The following is a 17166-nucleotide window of genomic DNA, read 5'->3' on the forward strand; positions in this document are numbered from 1 at the left end:
GTGTAGGGCCTGATCAGAGCCTGGAGGTACTGAGGTGCCGTTCCCCTCACAGCTCCGTAGGCAAGCACCATGGTCTTGTAGCGGATGCGAGCTTCAACTGGAAGCCAGTGGAGAGAGCGGAGGAGCGGGGTGACGTGAGAGAACTTGGGAAGGTTGAACACCAGACGGGCTGCGGCGTTCTGGATGAGTTGTAGGGGTTTAATGGCACAGGCAGGGAGCCCAGCCAACAGCGAGTTGCAGTAATCCAGACGGGAGATGACAAGTGCCTGGATTAGGACCTGCGCCGCTTCCTGTGTGAGGCAGGGTCGTACTCTGCGGATGTTGTAGAGCATGAACCTACAGGAACGGGCCAACACTGTTAACTGTTCATTAACATTGTTCCACATTTTGGATGTGAATGTAATATTTGGTCTGCTGCTTTGTTATATACTGGAGGAACCTGATGCAGCATTTAAGCGGTACAGGAGGATGGTGATGTTTGTATATTTAATGTGTCTTCAGCTTTTCTATCAACCAGTGCTGTATTTTCTGATTTAGGTGGAGGATAGTCATACATGGTGGCATTGGGGGGTGACAGCCTAGTGGTTAGAGCATTGGACTAGTAACCGAAAGGTTGCAAGTTCATATCCCCGAGCTGACAAGGTACAAATCTGTCGTTCTGCCCCTGAACAGGCAGTTAAACCCACTGTTCCTAGGCCGTCATTGAAAATAAGAATTTGTTCTTAACTGACTTGCCTAGTTAAATAAAGGTAAAATAAAAAATTGATGTGTCTCGTTGCTTCCAGCAACAATTGCAGCAGTACAGTAATGGATTGCTTCGTGAATGCTGTTTCCAGATATGGCGTTCCCTCCAGAGTTAGGATGGACCATGGAGGAGAAAACAACACTGTCTGCTTGTTGAATGTATACATAGTGAAAATATTATATATCTAAAATAGAGCTACATGCATCCTTAAAATGTCTTCTTGACCTACACATTGATTACATTCTATAGTGAGGGATATATGCGGCTACATTTTCTGTAAATCACATTATGTTTGACAGCTTTATTGCTTTCTCCATGTTCTTGAAATGTTTGTGAAATGTTTAAATGACATTTAACAGATGACTTCTACAAACAAGGCTACACTTGTGGCAGCACCAATTCCTGTGCCCCCCATCTTCTGCACCACTTCTTGTGGCCCCCTCCAACTATACCATTTCCTGTGGCCTCCCCTCCACCATTCCCTGAGGCTTATTGTCCACCTTCACCACACTCTTCTGTTGATGTTGAGGACAATGAGTAAGTCCTCCCTGTAAATAATTCAATGTCTTGTTATTACAGATGAAATGTGGGAAGTATCTGAGCTTTGCTATTCTGAATGTCTTTTTTTGTTGTGTTGACCTCCAAACACTGCTGAAGTTAATGAGATGCCAACCAAGTTAACGTGATGATTGACAACATTTATGATTTTGCAATGAGAGGCTTTAAGAGAGCCCGCTTTAGTCCAGAGGCAAAAATAGACATGTTTTTTTGGGATGCTGACAGAAAAGGGGCAGCTGAGGGTGGTCCCTGAAGAGAGGGTGGTCCTCTCCTGCTGCTAATGAGTGCTATCCATTCCTCTGCAATATTTGAGGGACCTGATTGGCAAAAATGCCTTTCTTGCAACTCTCAAGGTGAGTTACACTTTAACACCAACAAAGACACATTTGTTTATGGCAATAAATATGACTTGAGTAAGACATTAGATTTTTGTATGTAATGTGTCCTTTATTTACTGTTTGTCTTCTGTGTGATAGCACTCTATGATGGTGTATACAAGCAGGTGGGCCGCTTGATTGCTGTCTGTCTGGTACATGGGGGTGTAGAGCTACATTTTTTCAGAGGCTATACAGGCAAGTGTGTGGCCAACAACCTCCTGTGCCAGAACTGAAAGAAATTGCGGAATATGACTTCAGAGAGAAGTTGGAGAAGGTAAGTACTTTATACTGTGATGAATGTTATGATACTGTTAATTTGCACTAAGTTTGAAAAAAAAATGGTATTGGTTCATGAATACTTTTCCACATGGATTTGGTTTCCTTTTGTTGGCAGTCAATCTTTTTTAAGGGTAGTGATAATCAGTTTATTGTTTTGCTAATTTGTCCTAAAACACAGTTCAATAAACAATCTAAAATCCAGTTAGCATAAACTGTCACTGGAAGCGGTCATGTTGGGTCCAGTGCAATACATTCGTACATTAGAGAGGGATGCCCTGGTGGAGTCAACCACAAAGTTTTACTTAGAAAGCAGGATACGGGATGCTCTTGAGCAGTGAGTTTCCATATGTCTAATTAATCTCAAGTTTAGTTAAATTCTTCAGGGCAAATTCATTTACTTTTTTTTACTTTATAGATTCAAAGAGGGTCTGAAGTGTCCAGGACTCCTGCCTTATATGAATAGACACTCAAGCCTCTTCATCTACGCTGAGAAACCTCTTTTGGCCAAAGACATAGCTTCTCTCTTCAAAGCAGAGCGCTTCCCACCTGGCACCAATCAAAGAGCAATAGAGAAACGAGTCATATGTTTCTGGAGGGACTGGCTTCTGGAGGTGGAAGGTTAGATGCAAAACCATGATCACTGAAGTAACACGGCCCACATCAATAAAATATCACCTCATCACGCATTTTATAGCCTTATTCTTCCATGGGCCCCCTAAGAATTTAATAGATCAATTAAATCCCAAACTACTTTCACTTAGAGTATTGTGTTCTCCAATAAGTGTTACTTATGGACTTTAATGTCCCCCCCTTCCGTTTTTCAGGGGGGAACACATACCCTTTAACCATGGGGAAGGTTTTCATTTTCACTTTGGGGGCTTCAGCATTCCTAGGCTGGTATTGCCAGTGGAGCCACAGCTACAGTTCTCTCTGCTACCGCACGGCAAGTGTTACCGTAGCGCCAAGTCTAGGTCCAAGAGGCTTCTAAACAGATTCTATCCCCAAGCCACAAGACTACTGAACATCTAATCAAATGGTTACCCAGACTATTTGCTGCTACTCTATCTATGCATAGTCACTTTAATATCTCTACCTACATGTATATATTAACTCGACTAACTGGTGCCCCTGCACATTCTCTGTACCGGTATCCCCTGTATATAGCCTCGCTATTGTTATTTTACAGATGCTCTTTAATTATGTACTTTTCTTTTCTGTAGTTTTTTAAAACTACATTGTTGGTGAAGGGCGTGTAAGTAAGCATTTCACTGTAACACCTGTTGTGTTCGGCACATGTGATAAATACGATTTGATTTAAAGATCATTAATTTAAGGGGAATAATCCAAAATGTTTATTGCATGACTACCTAGTAAGTCAGGAATACTGCAGCAAATGTTAATTGATGTGTCCCAAAATAATTGATATTATGAAAGTTTCAGACAGGATTGTCCATCAGCAAAAAAAAGTTGTGTAGTGAAAGTTTTAAAAAACATTACAACCTTCCAGAATCAATTGGACACAGTAATACATAATGTAGCTTTAATATTTTAAAACATTTATGATTTCTTAGAGTAGGTAAACTGAGCATTATGCAAAGTAATGACTATGTTACAATATGTGCAATGTTACCATAAATAAATCTTACAGTAAATATGGACATTTCATTTACATGTGTTATGGAAATAAAAACAGACACTGTAGTTGGTACATAGGATGTGGTGCAGCAAGTTTGAGGGTAGTGGAGAAGCACAAGTGGGACTTTAAGTGAAGTAACTGAGGGCAGAAAAGGATATCAGGGTGCCCAGGAACTTGAAGCTGCTGATCATCTCCATGTCAATGTACAGTAGATGGGAGAATGGTCAAGTATCACCATCTACTTTGTTTTGCTTACGCTAAGACTGTTGTCCTATCACCATTATGTCAGGTCCCACAGCTCCTTCATTTACTCATGTGTACCATGGTAGTGTCGGGTCCATTCTGGAGATACACATTCTTGTGATAATGTAAAAAATCTAATTTGTTACTACAGGATTTATACCCAGAGCCCTGAGTCTGCTAACCAGTTTGTGGGTCAGGATGGCGCTGAAAGCAGAGCTATAAAAGAAAATGCACTCTGACATATGTAACATTTTTAATTTACATTTGTTGGAACAATAGGCAAACTGGAGTTGTTCCAGTTACATTTTTGCTACTATGTGCTACACGATATCTATTGTTACAGTTTTTGATACTGACTGGGCTGCAGTGGAGATGGTAAGAAGCTTCGATATCATTGGGACCTAACTTCTAATGTCCTTTCCTGGTACACCCACACAGACACTGCAGTCAAAAATGCCAACCAGCGGCTCTCAGTCCTACGGAGGCTGAAGACGTTTTGCCTGACGTTAAACATTAACAAGTGTCACGACTTCTACCGAAGTCGTTGCCTCTCCTTGTTCGGGCGGTGCTCGGCGGTCGACGTCACCGGTCTTCTAGCCATCATTGATCCATTTTTAATTTTCCATTGGTTTTGTCTTGTCTTCCCACACACCTGTTTTCAATCCCATTACCTGTTGTGTATTTAACCCTCTGTTTCCCCTCATGTCTTTGTCAGAGATTGTTTATTGTCAGTGTTGTGTTTATTGTATAGGTGCGCGACGGGTCCTCATAACCCATGTTTGTTTATATTAATGTCTTATTAGTGTTATGGAGCATGTTATGTGGACATTCATTAAAAGACTCCGTTTGACTCTCCTGCACCTGACTCCCCTGCCACCGATACACACGACTCTGACAACAAGAGTGTCGGATTGAAGTGTCTGAAAAAATTTAAACAGAACCATAAGAGCAGATTACTTTTTATTGTCATCTTTACTGGCAGTTTTAAAATGTCTAATTGTAGTCACTTTCAATTGATGAATTGACTTCAAGAACCATAGATTGTTTGTAGTTCATAACATTAGCACAACTGACAAATGTTGATTGACTGTAAATTGGGATACATGTTTTAATAACATTGGATATTTGATTGGGCTTAATGTTGCATACCTTGTTTTGTGCATGCCAACCAGGTGAGAATAACCAGAATGAATTGATACTTGAAGAATCAGGTCTTCAAGGCTGATAAAGCAGCCTTGCCCACTCCAAGCTCCTCTTCATGGTTCCCTTCTGCAAGACAGTGTGTGGAAATAAAGCAGAAGGAATAGGAACCCTAATTCTTTGAAGCAGTACTGGGTATATGCCTGAAGTTATTTTACCCTAATAAGCTTCTATGGAATATAAATAATCAAGTGAACGTGCACATGAAAGTCTACCCTGTTCGAAAGCTGACATGTAGATCTTAGCAAGGGTTTTACAAGGTTGTCACTAGCCAAATTTGCTGTATGTGAGCTTTACAGTGTCTTCATGCTAATCGTGAGCTAGCACTAGCATTGAAATGACAGCCAGAAATGACAGCCAGTCAGGCTGAAGAAGTTGCCTACCTTTAGCTGTTGTTTTGCTTAAATGCAAGGTTTTGGGCTAAAAACGTAACTCAAAAACATGTCCTGCTTCAGTACTAGCCAATAAGTCACATTTAGGTAGCTTGTCTTCCTTTAGTCAACGATAAAGCAAAATAAAGACAATACTCCAAAAATCGAGAACTACCAGGATGTTGAGCATCTCCGTTTTCTAATCTATGTATGCCTGGCCCTGCATTCAAGCAACAATCTTGCTAGTATGTAATTTGCCTTGGTCGTATTAACATAGTTCAATGTGTTTCCGTGGCTGTTATAGTTTACATGTTTTTTTTCAGCAGGGCTTTTAATAAAACACACAATGGCACCGTTCACTGCGGCTGCAGTATGACCGGGCAGTTTGAGGCTAACTATATGATATAATATGGCCGGGGTTCGAGACTACAGACATTAGCTAAATTAGCTAGCAAATATCTGATTTAGTTTATGCCAAGCACTGCTGATCCTGGTGCTGGATTAATGTTTGCTGAATTTTATAGCTAGTGATGAGAAACAGATCCTTCCACTGTAAACTAGCAGATAAACTTTATGATTCAGTAACAACAATTTTAAAAGACAAAACTGTTACCTGGCAAAGGTTCTAACTCTGCTTGCAATGCAGTGGAAAAGGAAGTTCCTTCAACTGTGAAATCTGGTTGAAAGGAGGAGCTAGGGAAATTGGCTAGACAAATTAGCATATGAAATAATTAATTAAATTTGTTTCTGTAGGTGTATATTTAGCAGCTGTAGGCATTAATTTGATGTGTGCAGGACTGCTTGCAAGCACATTTGCATGGCTTATTTGATGCCTGCACTTGTTTACTTTCACACGTAGCGGCCCAGGACAGACGGGAGACTATGGCAGCCCAGGACAGACGGGAGACTCTGGCGGCTCAGGACAGACGGGAGACTGTGGCAGCACTGGGCAGGGGGAAGGCTCTGGCAGCGCTGGACAGGCGGGAGAACCTGTAGGGAGAAGACGTGCTTTAAGACCCAAACGGAGCGTGAATCTACACCTTTTTCTCCCTGAGTATTCATGTGGCGGTTGTCGTCTGGGGAAGGAGAGGAGGACCAAGGTGCAGCGTGGTAAGTGTTCATATTATTTAATTAAATATGCAACACTAGACAAAACAACAAACACGACAAACAAACAGTCCTGAAAGGTGAAACAAAAACACTAAACAGGAAACAACCACCCACAAAACACAATGGAAACAGGCTACCTAAATATGGTTCTCAATCAGGGACAACGATTGACAGCTGCCTCTGATTGAGAACCATACCAGGCCAAACACAGAAATAGAAAATCATAGACAAACTAACATAGACAACCCACCCAACTCACGCCCTGACCATACTAAAACAAAAGACAAAACAAAGGAACTAAGGTCAGAACTTGACAGTACCCCCCCTCCAAAGGTGCGGACTCCGGCCGCAAAACCTGAACCTATAGGGGAGGGTCTTGGTGGGTGTCTGTCCGCGGTGGCGGCTCTGGCGCGGGACGTGGACCCCACTCCACCATAGTCTTTCTCCGCCTACTTAACCGCCTCCGTGGCCTCTTAAGAGAGGCGACCCTCGCCGCCGACCTCGGACTGGGGACCCTAGCCACGGGTCCCGAATGGACGGGAGATTCCGGCAGTGCCGGAGTGAAGGACGACTCCGGCAGCGCCTGACAGGCGGGAGTGAAGGGCGATTCCGGCATCGCCGACGTGACAGGCGGCTCTGGCAGCTCTTGGCTGACTGACGGCTCTGGCAGCTCCTGGCTGACTGACGGCTCTGGCAGCTCCTGGCGGCTCAGGACAGACGGGAGACTCTGGCGGCCCAGGACAGACGGGAGACTCTGGCGGCCCAGGATAGACGGGAGACTCTGGCGGCCCAGGACAGACGGGAGACTCTGGCGGCCCAGGACAGACGGGAGACTCTGGCGGCCCAGGACAGACGGGAGACTCTGGCGGCCCAGGACAGACGGGAGACTCTGGCGGCCCAGGACAGACGGGAGACTCTGGCGGCCCAGGACAGACGGGAGACTCTGGCGGCCCAGGACAGACGGGAGACTCTGGCGGCCCAGGACAGACGGGAGACTCTGGCGGCCCAGGACAGACGGGAGACTCTGGCGGCCCAGGACAGACGGGAGACTCTGGCGGCCCAGGACAGACGGGAGACTCTGGCGGCCCAGGACAGACGGGAGACTCTGGCGGCCCAGGACAGACGGGAGACTCTGGCGGCCCAGGACAGACGGGAGACTCTGGCGGCCCAGGACAGACGGGAGACTCTGGCGGCCCAGGACAGACGGGAGACTCTGGCGGCCCAGGACAGACGGGAGACTCTGGCGGCCCAGGACAGACGGGAGTCTCTGGCGGCCCAGGACAGACGGGAGACTCTGGCGGCCCAGGACAGACGGGAGACTCTGGCGGCCCAGGACAGACGGGAGACTCTGGCGGCCCAGGACAGACGGGAGACTCTGGCGGCCCAGGACAGACGGGAGACTCTGGCGGCCCAGGACAGACGGGAGACTCTGGCGGTCCAGGACAGACGGGAGACTCTGGCGGCCCAGGACAGACGGGAGACTCTGGCGGCCCAGGACAGACGGGAGACTCTGGCGGCCCAGGACAGACGGGAGACTCTGGCGGCCCAGGACAGACGGGAGACTCTGGCGGCTCAGGACAGACGGGAGACTCTGGCGGCTCAGGACAGACGGGAGACTCTGGCAGCGCTGGGCAGGAGGAAGGCTCTGGCAGCGCTGGACAGGCGGGAGAACCTGTAGAGAGAAGATGGAGAGACAGCCTGGTGCGGGGGGCTGCCACCGGAGGGCTGGTGCGTGGAGGTGGCACCGGATAGACTGGACCGTGAAGGCGCACTGGAGCTCTCGAGCACCAAGCCTGCCCAACCGTACCTGGTTGAATGCTCCCCGTAGCCAGGCCAGTGCGGCGAGGTGGAATAGCCCGCACTGGGCTGTGCTGGCGAACCGGGGACACCATGCGTAAGGCTGGTGCCATGTACACCGGCCCGAGGAGACGCACTGGTGACCAGATGCGCTGAGCCGGCTTCATGGCACCTGGCTCAATGCCCACTCTAGCCCAGCCGATACGAGGCGCTGCAATGTACCGCACCGGGCTATGCGCACGCACCGGGGACACGTGTGCCTCACGGCATAACACGGTGCCTGCTCGATCCCTCTCACTCTCCGGTAAGCATGGGGAGTTGGCTCAGGTCTCCTACCTGACTTAGCCACACACCCCGTGTGCCTCCCACCCCAATACATTTTTGGGGCTGCCTCTCAGGCTTCCTTGCCAGCCGTGTTCCCTTGAAGCGCTGGCTCCCATTACCTGTTACCTCCGCTCTCCTGGCTGCCTCCACCTGTTCCCATGGGAGGCGATCCCTTCCAGCCAGGATCTCCTCCCATGTGTAGCAACCCTTGCCGTCCAAAACGTCCTCCCATGTCCAGGAGTCCTGAGATCGCTGCTGTCCGATACCACGCTGCTAGGTCCTTTTTTGGTGGGTGGTTCTGTAACGGTTGTCGTCTGGGGAAGGAGAGGAGGACCAAGGTGCAGCGTGGTAAGTGTTCATATTATTTAATTAAATATGCAACACTAGACAAAACAACAAACACGACAAACAAACAGTCCTGAAAGGTGAAATAAAAACACTAAACAGGAAACAACCACCCACAAAACACAATGGAAACAGGCTACCTAAATATGGTTCTCGATCAGGGACAACGATTGACAGCTGCCTCTGATTGAGAACCATACCAGGCCAAACACAGAAGTAGAAAATCATAGACAAACTAACATAGACAACCCACCCAACTCACACCCTGACCATACTAAAACAAAAGAAAAAACAAAGGAACTAAGGTCAGAACGTGACAATTCATTACACTTGCAGTCTCAAGATAGAAGGTGGGGGGAGGATCTCGGCAGGCAAGAAGATGGCCTTGCCAACCCCCGCCCTCTAATTTCCTTAATTTCGTGGCCAGAGTCAAATACTTTCTGTGGCACACATCAGAGTCAAATACCTTCTATATAGCAAACTTCACGTCAGGATAGGCAACCGAAATGAATAATTCATGTGTGTTATGTTAAAAAAAAGGGAGTAAAATGTAGGCAAGCAATAAACATTTCAGAACAACTACTAGTCGAATAAGACATGGGAGAGATGACGAATTTTGGTAAAGAGATGTATTTATAGACTAATACACTTGAAACAAATAGGGGGAGGGGGGTTCGGCACAACACCTGATCACTGGTTGCTGCTGGAAAAAGAGATCAAAGGTGGTGAGTGTAACCGGTGTGAAATGCTAGCTAGTAAGCAGTGCGTGCTAGTAGCGCTTCAATCGTGATTTCACTCACTCTGAGACCTTAAAGTAGTTTCCCTGGCTCTGCAATGGCTGTGGCTTTTGCGGAGCGATGGGTAACAATGCTTCGAGGGTGACTGTCGTCGATGTGTGCAGAGGGTCCCTGGTTCTAAACCCAGGTTGGGGCGAGGAGAGGGACGGAAGTAATACTGTGACAAAGTCTGATCCCATATCCTAAACCTCCACGCTACCTTTTGCATGCCTATCCTGGGGAAATGGTTAGAGGCCTCTGGAATACTTGTCTCCTTACTGCTCATTGTCTGTGCAACATGAGACAGCGGATGGATTATAATCACTTTGACATATCCTTCACATTTAGTGGTGCTATCACACTGGCCAGCTAATTCAACTATTTGGGTGATGAACGGTGTACACTGCAATAGTATTGCAAATATAGAGTAATCTAGTGTAATGGTTTCGATTATTTACATTATCATATTATGGTTACCATACTATAATTTCTACAGCCTTGAAAGGCAGGCATCAACATGGCCGAACGAGAGGCTGCCAGTGATTTGCTTGATATGGGTACAAACCTTTTTTCTATGAATCCAAATCGCGTGAGAACAATTTTTCTATGCTTGAGAACTTTTTGTATTACTACAAATCGCTTTCTATGCGTGATAACGTTTTTTATACAGTGAGAATTTTTTTCTAAGCTTGAGAATTTTTTTGTATTTTTCTTGTAGTCAAATCCCTGCCAAAAGTCAGGTGATCTAAGCGCTTCCAAATATGGAGTAGCAGGTTTGCCATATCTCTCCTATGTGCAAACCTTTATGGCAGTCATTTTACTTAAGGCCCTTGGAAATGACCTGCATATCTGCAGTTATAAAACAATTCTAATGCAATATATTGATTTACAAATACAAATCATAAGGTGTTTGTTTGTGGATAGTGAATTGCAATTGTGGATAGCGATTTACATTTGTGGAAAATGATTTACGTTTGTGGGTTGGTGATTTACATTTGTGAATACATTTTGCATGATATTGATCCAATAGCCGACACTCTGGCAGGCAAACGTTTTGACAATCAAACCGGGTGTGTCTGAGCCTTAAGATTTAGCAGAGAGGATATTTTCCCTTATTGTAAGATAAGACCAGGGATGCTATCAGTCTCCAGTGTAAGATAATAGCGATTCAGAACATGTACTGGTCAGTTGGTCAGATTCAGCTTCTGGTGAGGTTACCAATATGTTCTACAGAGAAAACCTAACTGTTATGTGTTGACTGGCACATATGTTCAGGATAGGTGTTGGCCATACATACAGCTCCTTATTGCTTGCTAGTGAGCAGGTTTTTCAACCCCAGATTTCATTTATGACAACCCCGCTATGTCTCCTGAGACCCCAGCGTGGTGCCTGTCTTTGCCCCTCCACAACGGGCGGTCATCACCTCTGGTGAGAGGAACAACAGCTTGTTTTAAATGAGAAAGGCTCCCTCATTGTGTCAGATGGCTCTTCCCCCCAGGGCAAAGTTCTCTGCTCTTTGGCACGTCACATGGTTTAAGCCTGTCCCCGCACACGATCATCATTGGCTGAAGCCAGGTGCTCAATCTATATTATCTTGTATGCCACATCTCACCTCCATTGGCTCAAAAAACTCATTGCCATACCAATGCCATATAATAAAACCCGTTGCTCCAACCTTGACCCAGCTCCAACAATATCGTACCACCCATAATAATAGAAACCGACAGCCATGCCTATAATGTAGTTGACTCATTGTGGGATTGATTATATTTAGGTATATATTTAAGTATTACCTTTGAGATACATATTATTATAAATCATAACAATGTACTTAGAATAACATTAACATACCTCACATCACTATATGACTATAACTGAGGTCTTGTAGTGTTTTAATCCCATAGCTATGTGTGTCATTATAATCATATTTACACTAACATACTCCTGGAGGGGACTCACAGCAGGATGCAGCCCTCTCTGTGGACTTTCCCCCGCCCTCCTCCACCCTCCACTATCCTGGGACAAAGTGTGCATTCAAAATGACACCCTATTCCCCACATAGCGCACTACTTTTGACTAGGTTCTATAGGGCTCTAGCCAAAAGTAGTGCGCTATGTAGGCTATCGGGTGCCATTAGGGACGTAGCCCAACTGTTATTGACAGTCAGCAACTTTAAAGAAATGTTCCTGTTCTGGACAGAAAAGCAAAGTCACTCGATGGAATGCAGAGTGAATCCAAGAGGTTAAAAAGAATCCCATGCACACTCACCCACGTAAAGTAATGACATTTCACAGTACAGTAGTGTGTGGTAATTGGATTTGGTTTTCAAGTCCTCCTAAGGGGCATGTCGTGTTTTGTCATATCTCTATTAGGTGGAAGAATACAGTGCATTCTTGGCATTTCTGTGGGATCTTATTGTTAGCTACCATGGGACATACAGTACTTAATCTGGGCATGCATGATCAAATTATAATAGCTTGCAAGTATTATCTGACTAATATACACACATTGATATCATAATATTCAATAAGATCCCATTTTCATTGCAGGCTTGGTGCATCTTTCGTGAGAACATCCTTTGGGATTACTGGATTGGCTTCTTTGTTACCCTCTGCAGCAATGGGTGAAATTGTTGCACCATAGCACAGCATGGCCCATATCTTAGTCACACAGCATACATTCAATAGCAGTGTATCTCTGACCATTTAATAGGATACCAAACACACTCTGTGAGTGTGTGTGCCTGTTGTTCTGACAGTGGTAAATGACTGCAGCAGGTTGGGGTGGAGGCTGTGCGGCAGGATGAATTAGGTGGGAGGGAGGGGGGCACTTGTAAGGAACAGGGAGAATATGCCAAAAAAATGTAAGCTTCTGTTTCCAGGGCAACAAGGATCTGCAGATCACAGTTCTGTAGGCTCGTCACTTGGGCAGACAGAACCCAGAAATATGTCTAGTAGTGCACCACTAACATGAAACGGCATTCAGGTTTCACTCCGCTCTAGGAACAATTACGACAGGATCACTCCGTTTTGGAGCTTTGGTCCTTTATACACGGTATTCCTTTCATTATCATTATGTACAAGTCATATTTTATCAGTAGACTCCATTTGAACTAAGATGGCCTTCATCTGTGGAAAATAGACTGCATGTACTGAATGATGCCACAAAAAATATCAGGAATGTAAAGGCTGGACCTTCAATTAGGTAAGCATTTAACTCGGAAAAACATAATGTGGACAGATTAGTTTCCTAGAGACATATGTGGTCTATTGGAGCAAGGTGTCCATTTAGGTTTATTTATTTTGAAATAATGATGTTTTCCTAAACATGTATTTTTCGTACTCTGGGTGATCATCTATAAGCCATCCTCTTGAGCTTCTTGTATCCAGTGTGATCAGCTGACCGGTTTTCCCGGTGTGAGAGAGAGGGAACATGCTGAATAGATGCCCTCATGCACTTTGGCTAAAGAATGCTACACTTGGCACTAAACCGTGAGGGCTCATCAAGGCCAGATCAATTGTTCATCTCTCTTCAGCCTATCCCCAAGGCTCAGCACAGCTACGGGTTAATTCTCATGGTATGCTGTGACAGTCACAGGCGAGGAGACCTAGAAGCCCTCGAGGGGAGAACTACAAAAAGGTTACATTCCACAGACTGGAATATGGGTCTACTTGTTGTTATCAATTGTAAAAGACTATAAGTTGTCCCAAAAATGTTTGCATGACTTCCCACATTTAGTTTCTTTAATCTTTTAACAGTGTTAGAATTAGCTACAAACAGATCCATTATAATGTAATTAACATTTTCATAGTCATAAACAATTGATAAGGACCTTATTATGTATTGTTTCTTTAATACTCCCTTTCAAGAAAACTATTGTTTGGCAGCATATTATTATGAATTTATCTCCATGTGCCGGTATGTTCCTCTAAAAACAGAAAAAACTATTTCCATAAGCTCACTTGCATGCTGATTCATGATGAGAAGAGCACCACATTATTACCTCACGGGCTTACATTGTTTACAGTGGTAGCAGTGAATCATACAGTAATTACACCTAGTGTTGCTCCAGACTTTGCTGAAATAATGAGTCCTCCAAATCTCAAGAGGGACTACTGTAAAGATAGGGATTTACAGAGCAGGACAACACATATTTCTCAGTCATATAGACCTTGAATGAACGTATGGGGATAGCAGCTATGACAAAACAAATCCTATACTATGACTAATCATGTGCAAAATATCTCTATGCAGAGGGACACCTGAAGTCTGCTTTAGATCCTGTTTTGTAAATAGACTGATAAGCAGACAACTTGCTGTCAGCTCATGTCAACAGGAGTCATTGCAACATGTGTTCTGGGTACATCACATTTATACTACAGTACAAAAACAGGGTATGACACTATAATCTAAAGTTGGAAGAAGTTGATTCTCTTTGACCGACTACCACTTATATTTCAGCCCATATGGCAAATACAGTGGGGCAAAAAAGTATTTAGTCAGCCACCAATTGTGCAGGTTCTCCCACTTGTTATCAGTATAAAAGACACCTGTTCACAACCTCAAACAGTCACACTCCAAACTCCACTATGGCCAAGACCAAAGAGCTGTCAAAGGACACCAGAAACAAAATTGTAGACCTGCACCAGGCTGGGAAGAATGAATCTGCAATAGGTAAGCAGCTTGGTTTGAAGAAATCAACTGTGGGAGCAATTATTAGGAAATGGAAGACACACAAGACCACTGATAATCTCCCTCGATCTGGGGCTCCACGCAAGATCTCACCCCGTGGGGTCAAAATGATCACAAGAACGGTGAGCAAAAATCCCAGAACCACATGGGGGGACCTAGTGAATGACCTGCAGAGAGCTGAGACCAAAGTAACAAAGCCTACAATCAGTAACACACTACACTGCCAGGGACTCAAATCCTGCAGTGCCAGACGTGTCACCCTGCTTAATCCAGTACATGTCCAGACCCGTCTGAAGTTTGCTAGAGAGCATTTGGATGATCCAGAAGAAGATTGGGAGAATGTCATATGGTCAGATGAAACCAAAATATAACTTTTTGGTAAAAACTCAACTCGTCGTGTTTGGAGGACAAAGAATGCTGAGTTGCATCCAAAGAACACCATACCTACTGTGAAGCATGGGGGTGGAAACATCATGCTTTGGGGCTGTTTTTCTGCAAAGGCACCAGGACGACTGATCCGTGTAAAGGAAAGAATGAATGGGGCCATGTATCGTGACATTTTGAGTGAAAACCTCCTTCCATCAGCAAGGGCATTAAAGATTAAACGTGGCTGGGTCTTTCAGCATGGCAATGATCCCAAACACACCGCCCGGGCAACGAAGGAGTGGCTTCGTAAGAAGCATTTCAAGGTCCTGGAGTGGCCTAGCCAGTCTTCAGATCTCAACCCCATAGAAAATCTTTGGAGGGAGTTGAAAGTCTGTGTTGCCCAGCAACAGCCCCAAAACATCACTGCTCTAGAGGAGATCTGTATGGAGGAATGGGCCAAAATACCAGCAACAGTGTGTGAAAACCTTGTGAAGACTTACAGAAAACGTTTGACCTCTGTCATTGCCAAAGGGTAAAAAACAAAGTACTGAGATAAACTTTTGTTATTGACCAAATACATATTTTCCACCATAATTTGCAAATAAATTCATTAAAAATCCTACAATGTGATTTTCTTTTCTCATTTTGTCTGTCATAGTTGAAGTGTACCTATGATGAAAATTACAGGCCTCTCTCATCTTTTTAAGTGGGAGAACTTGCACAATTGGTGGCTGACTAAATACCTTTTTTTTACAGTTCTAAAATAATTAATTGACTGTTCTCCATTTCAATCTGTAAAATTACAATTCAGGTAGACAACTATTATTTTGTGAATTATTATTAATTAATTAGATCATGTATTATTGTTATTAATATTGTTATACATACTAATACACACAGCCTGAAACGAATGCCTGCAAAATCTTGTAAATGTTCCTTACAAGCAAGAATATTGAATACAATTACATTTAAACTTACTATACCGGTTTGTCCTTCATCTGCTCGAAATTTAAGACAAAGTATGTTGAGGAAAGTATTGTTTACCTGACTTCTCAGAGTCAGTTCTGCACCTACTTAAATTTATTTTTATATTGGATATCCAGTTTTGTCTCATGAATAGCTATTGAACCAAGGATGCCATGATAATTGTATATTCTGAATCAGGGGAGGATGGTGAACAATCAACACGTTTTCTTTGGTGAATTTTTAATTATCTAAAATGTTTTATTCGGATTTCAATTTTCAGAAAAATCTAAAATTCCCACAAAAACAGTGTTGATTGTTCTTCATTCAGAATATACAATTTTCCTTGTCATGGCATGCTTGGTTCAATAGCTATTGATGAGAGAACTGAATATCCAACATTAGACTAAAATATGTTTTAAAAATCAGAAAAAACAATTACTTTCCTATGGATATTTTGTCCCAAAAAAATCGAGCAGTTGAAGCAACAGAGTTTAAATGTAATTTCATTATACATTCTGGCTTGTAAAAGTACATTGTTTACATTTACACGATTTTGGAAGCATTCGTTTCAGGCTTTATATACAAATGAATGACCTGTGTACTACAGCCTGATTAATCAGACTATATTACAGTGTGGTCATAGAAGTCCTTGATCTCATGCATAAATTACACCACCAGCCCATTGTGCAACAGAAGGAAGCAGCTTGTTAGCTAGCTAGCTGGCTGAACTGTGGTGGCTAGAATTCGCACTGTAACGTTAGTGGAGAACAGAGCCAAGGAAAGTGCAGCCCTTCAATACAGCAGGCACGCAGACCAGGCTGCCCTCAGTTATCAGGCCAGTTAGCGACATTATTGAGAGGGTAGGGCAGGGTTATCAATCAAAGCAGAACGCTTGGGTGACGGACAACGCTACACTGTTTTGCAATTAATTGAATTAAAGCTGTACTTTATTGAAATAGCACTGATGGTGCCGAGCGCTGCGAAAGGTAGCTAAGTTAACGTTAGCTGGTTAAGTAACGTTAGCCTAAACAAGTTTCCTAGGTAGACGAGCATGGACAACCTTTCGACATTTAACGTTAGTTAGCTACAGTAGCAACTTGTCCTAAAAGCTAACGTTAGATAGCTGGCTACGTTATTTTGTCAGTACAATTTATCTTAATGAAACCGAGTCCCAATCATCCAGAAAACGGGTTTGCGCATTACTGCCGCGGAGCTCAGACTGCAGCCACGCAGACCAACCCCGGCCAGTTGAAGTTGCAAGGTAAGTCAGCACCAGCAGCCACTTCACTCCATTGTCACGTAAAGCTAACGTTAGCTAGCATGTAGCTAAACAGCGAGCAGGCTAAACCATCATCTAACTAGTTCGCTATAGCTAGTGGTA

At 44.1% G+C, this 17166-nt stretch overlaps 1 protein-coding gene across 1 annotated transcript in view; it reads left to right on the top strand.

Annotated features, from left to right (window-relative positions):
• The first annotated feature begins 16457 nt into the window (after window positions 1-16457).
• LOC118393600 (zinc finger MIZ domain-containing protein 2-like) overlaps window positions 16458-17166 on the top strand; it is a 72027-nt gene continuing 71318 nt past the window's right edge. The window contains exon 1 of the mRNA XM_035786423.2: window positions 16458-17046. The gene's annotated coding sequence lies outside the window, so the exon portion shown is untranslated. The remainder of the gene's footprint in view (window positions 17047-17166) is intronic.

This window comes from Oncorhynchus keta, chromosome 14, assembly GCF_023373465.1.
Source record: "Oncorhynchus keta strain PuntledgeMale-10-30-2019 chromosome 14, Oket_V2, whole genome shotgun sequence".
NCBI lineage: Eukaryota > Metazoa > Chordata > Actinopteri > Salmoniformes > Salmonidae > Oncorhynchus > Oncorhynchus keta.